A 5,179-nucleotide genomic window follows, 5' to 3' on the forward strand; every position below is an offset into this window, starting at 1 on the left:
CGTCGGCAGGTCTCCGTTCCTCCTGCCGACATTTGGGGAGGTTTGGGCGCCTCCCCAAACCTCCCCAAACGTCAGCAGGTCTCCGTTCCTCCTGCCGACGTTTGGGGAGGTTTGGGCACCTCCCCAAACCTACCCAGGTCTCCGTTCCTCCGCGCAGACCTGCCAACGTTTGGGGAGGTTTGGGCGCCTCCCCAAACCTCCCCAAACGTCGGCAGGTCTCCGTTCCTCCTGCCGACGTTTGGGGAGGTTTGGGCGCCTCCCCAAACCTCCCCAGGTCTCCGTTCCTCCGCGCAGACCTGCCGACGTTTGGGGAGGTTTGGGCGCCTCCCCAAACCTCCCCAGGTCTCCGTTCCTCCGCGCAGACCTGCCGACGTTTGGGGAGGTTTGGGCGCCTCCCCAAACCTCCCCAGGTCTCCGTTCCTCCTGCCGACGTTTGGGGAGGTTTGGGCACCTCCCCAAACCTCCCCAGGTCTCCGTTCCTCCGCGCAGACCTGCCGACGTTTGGGGAGGTTTGGGCGCCTCCCCAAACCTCCCCAAACGTCGGCAGGTCTCCGTTCCTCCTGCCGACGTTTGGGGAGGTTTGGGCGCCTCCCCAAACCTCCCCAGGTCTCCGTTCCTCCGTGCAGACCTGCCGACGTTTGGGGAGGTTTGGGCGCCTCCCCAAACCTCCCCAGGTCTCCGTTCCTCCTGCCGACGTTTGGGGAGGTTTGGGCGCCTCCCCAAACCTCCCCAGGTCTCCGTTCCTCCGCGCAGACCTGCCGACGTTTGGGGAGGTTTGGGGAGGCGCCCAAACCTCCCCAAACGTCGGCAGGAGGAACGGAGACCTGCCGACGTTTGGGGAGGTTTGGGGAGGCGCCCAAACCTCCCCAAACGTCGGCAGGTCTGCGCGGAGGAACGGAGACCTGGGGAGGTTTGGGGAGGTGCCCAAACCTCCCCAAACGTCGGCAGGAGGAACGGAGACCTGCCGACGTTTGGGGAGGCGCCCAAACCTCCCCAAACGTCGGCAGGTCTGCGCGGAGGAACGGAGACCTGGGGAGGTTTGGGGAGGTGCCCAAACCTCCCCAAACGTCGGCAGGAGGAACGGAGACCTGCCGACGTTTGGGGAGGTTTGGGGAGGCGCCCAAACCTCCCCAAACGTCGGCAGGTCTGCGCGGAGGAAGGGAGACCTGGGGAGGTTTGGGGAGGCGCCCAAACCTCCCCAAACGTCGGCAGGAGGAACGGAGACCTGCCGAGGTTTGGGGAGGCGCCCAAACCTCCCCAAACGTCGGCAGGTCTCCGTTCCTCCGCGCCCTGCCTGCCTGCTTCTTTCCGCTGCGGAAAGAAGCAGGCAGGCAGGGCGCGGAGGAACGGAGACCTGCCGTTTGGGGAGGTTTGGCGAGGTGCGCGCGCACCTCCCCAAACTTCGGCAGGTCTCGGACGGCGGTGGCTTGGGAGAGGTGCGCGCGATCCCGGAAGCACCAAAGCCTCGGCCGCGCACAAGTCCTCGGTAAGTTTTTTTGTTGACTGGAGTATAAGCCGAAGTGGAATTTTTCAGCCCAAAAAGTGGGCTGAAAAATTCGGCTTATACTCAAGTATATACGGTATATTGTTATGGGGGTTGCAGCAGGTTACATTTCAGCAAGAATAGAAGCAGAATAGATGCAGATGTTCCAGTTTCAGGCATAGGATGACACTATAAACTCAGAGCCCGAATACCTGGGGGCTGACCCTACCTCCCAGAACTGCATTACCAGCCTTCACACACTTAGCCAGTTGATCTCCTGTAAATGAATAGTCAAGAATCAGGATTGATCAAGCAACATCCACTTCAATTTAAACAATACAGCATTCAGCACATCTTCCAATGTCCAAAAGACAGTTCACATGAATTTGGATGCCCTTTAAATTTCAGGAAGTCAACTCCCAGAAATCTCAGAATAGCTATTATGGCTGGGGAATTCTAAGGAACTGATCTACCCAAAAAATACTTCCAAGAACTAGAATCAGCAAGAAGGGTGGCATTAAGTAGTACTGCTGCTGAAATTTCATTCACCAAATTTTCTTTTTTCCATAAAACTAAGATTCCCTTGAATCAAATTCCTGGTTACCTCATGGACATTTCAAGATAGCCTTCTTGGCAACAATATAGAATTGATGCTACTGCCTTCTTTTGAGATGTTTCTTCAACTTCTCAGTCTAGGCAGTAGTCCTACGATTTCCTGTGATCTCCAAGTACTAACAAGGTCTGGTATTGATCAGCTGTTTCCATAATCACCCAAGGTACATTAAGGACTTCCACACACTATTATTTCTTATCCTTACATTGATTTCCCTTGACAAGCTGCTCTCAGTACCTCACCTGCGTTCACTTGGAGCCAATGGACAGCTTTTCCTTCCAGCAGTTCCCATTCATCTTTCTGCTCTGCAGCATTCAAATGAAGCCAGAGAACAGCCAGCACTGTTGCCCATATATCTGAGGCCACCTGAAAGCAATGGTGGGAAAAAGATGCTGAATGAGCCTTACACGTTATTCCTATAGAAACGTGCAAAATATTTTTCCAAACGATGGCTAAAAATAATTATTCAGTAACTAAATCAGAAATACAAGCTAGCCATTATCCAGCATTCAAAACAATAGATTGAAATAGGTAATGGATACCATGGTTTTCATTAACAATAGTAGTTAAGACTGTTTTTCATGGAGCGAAATTCAGTGAAGACATCTCTCCTGATTATTGTCAACCATCTCCAGTGTCCTAGTCCACTCGATGTCTTAATGCTGAGATAGCTTTGTTGAGCGAGCTAAATGTTCCATGATATGTATGAAATATTGAAGATGTTAAAATGTTTTTAGGGAAAGCGCAACAATAAGATGGCTGTGCCCTTCCATCTCCCATCATGGCAAAATGAAGGATTAAAGGCAGGGTAAACATGCATTGGCCTGTCTTCCCACCTACTTTGACAGCTCCTGTGTTCCTAAAAATGCCTGCTTACCTTCTATTAATGTCACAAAGCTTTTTTTTCAGTAACAGTTCAATCTGAACTCTGAAATTTGCTATCCTTTGGACTTTCTGGAATACAACTCTCACAACGTCTTGCTTTGGTCCTGCAGTGATGCCCCCTGTACCTGGAGGATTCTAGAACGCTTGCCTGATTTTAATTCTGTACTCCTTTCCCTCAAATTAGCTGAACGTGGACTCAAAGCTTTTTCTATTAATACACAATAATAAATGAATAAATCTTTTTTAGTCCATTATGAAAAGTTTACAAAAACTTACATTAGCCGGTGCTTTGCCTGAGATCTCAGCTTCACTGAGGTTTAGTATGGCGGCTAGGGCAGGCCCATGAGGCCAGGAGCCATCTGCATTCTGCAGGGATACCAACTTCAAAAGAGGAGATTCTTCTTCCTCGGTTCTGCTTAAGTTGGTGAAAAAGGAGATCTCAGATTTCAGAAACCATCAAGGTTTACCTTCAATTTCCTCTTAGCTGGTTTCTTTACATTGAATGTGTCAACTTGCCTCTTTGTATCTTTTGCTGGACGGGCTGAATGGAGTGACTTTTGAGCTAAATACAGAGGCAAAAATCATAGTGTAAGAGAGAACTACTAATGTAACTCTGGATTATTTACTTTTTAAATCAAATTCATATGACCAATCATCTCATAAATGTTACCTTCACCTTTTCACTTCTAAAATCCACTCTTACCCAAAATATTCACTTGCTGTCCAACTTCTTAACTTTTTACCAAAGAGACTACTCTTAATAAAATGAAATCGGGTTTCAATAAAACCAAATACGGTAGGTTTTAAATAATATTTATTTTTATTTTATTTTTGAGTTGAGGCAGAGAAGGAAAACAATGATGTCTGTTAATTCAGGTGTTGCATTTTAGATTCATTAACCAGAGATGGAACAAGGGAATAAGATCCTTTTTGTGTTATCTGGCTACAGGTAGTCCTTGACTTACAACAGTTCATTTAGTGACCGTTCAAAGTTGCAACAGCACTGAAAAAAGTGACTTATGACTATTTTTCACAGTTACAACCTTGGTAGCATCCTCATGATCATATGATTAAAATTCAGATGCTTGGCAACTTATGACCATTGCAGCATCCCAAGGTCATGTGATCCCCTTTGCGACCTGACAAGCAAAGTGAAGCCAGATTCACTTAACAACCAAGTTATTAACTTATCAACTACAGTGATTCCCTTAACAATTGTGGCAAGAAAAGTCATAGAATGGAGCAAAACTCAATAAATGTTTCATTTAACAACAGAAATTGGGCACTCAATTGTGGTCCTAACTTGAGGACTACCTGTATTAATATGAAGAGATTTAAAAACAGGATTTTGAGGAACAAGTTTCTAGATCTCATACTTACCAATTATTAAATTGCGTTTAATCCCTACTCTACATTTACCATTTAAATTTGATTATCTGCAACATCAGATATGAATCTTTGGGCGGCACAAATCCCAGGTATCTGCTTAAAGCTCCAATGTTGATCTCTCATATTTTTCCACCCCATTCTACCAACCTCACAAAAGCAAAAGGTTGGATATCAGAAGATACACTATAATTTAAAGATATACAAATGGTAGCCAGGTGATTTGTGGGACCACCCATCTCCCTCTCATTTGTGTTTGTGAACAAGTCGTGCTTTAGGTCCCTTTGTGTCAGTGTCACCTGGCTGAATCAAAGAAACATGTCTTTTTTGTGCAGCACCTGCATTTTAGATTGATTTCCCCCCCCCCTCCCCCCAACTCCAAGATTTGATCAATCTCAACCCTATCAGCTTTTCAAAAGACATTAAAAATCTATTTTTTCCCTCTGGACATTTGGGATGTTAAATATTCCCATCTCAGGAGGCTGATATCAGGAATGTGTATTTTGTCCTTATTGATGTTACTGTTTACCCAGATTTGGTTTGGCAAGCTTGGACAGTCATATAAATGAACACATTTCCTACTTTTATTATTTAAGTCACTTTGTAGTTACTGACACAAACCACATTCCACGTTCGACTTATACGCAAAATGTAATGGACGTTTGTGAAAATGGCTTTTTTAAAAAATTAGGGTTCCATTGTGATGAGGGGAATTACCTTCAAGTGCCATTGGTGGTACAGCACGTGCCTTCCGAGGGCTTCCCATCTTCAAAACTGAACCTAATGACATTGCTCCGAAATATGCTCCATCA

The 5,179-nt window shown here is 46.4% G+C and overlaps 1 long non-coding RNA gene across 1 annotated transcript; it reads right to left on the reverse strand.

The window, feature by feature from the left end:
• Window positions 1-1,581: 1,581 nt before the first annotated feature.
• On the reverse strand, window positions 1,582-3,706 carry LOC308676857. The gene is made up of 4 exons (XR_014028371.1): window positions 3,498-3,706; window positions 3,258-3,393; window positions 2,339-2,462; window positions 1,582-1,760 (listed from the first exon to the last, which is right to left on the reverse strand). It is a non-coding gene; the product is annotated as an uncharacterized lncRNA (long non-coding RNA).
• Between the last annotated feature and the right edge of the window lie 1,473 nt (window positions 3,707-5,179).

Source organism: Vipera berus (genome assembly GCF_964194415.1).
Source record: "Vipera berus genome assembly, chromosome: W".
Lineage (NCBI taxonomy): Eukaryota > Metazoa > Chordata > Lepidosauria > Squamata > Viperidae > Vipera > Vipera berus.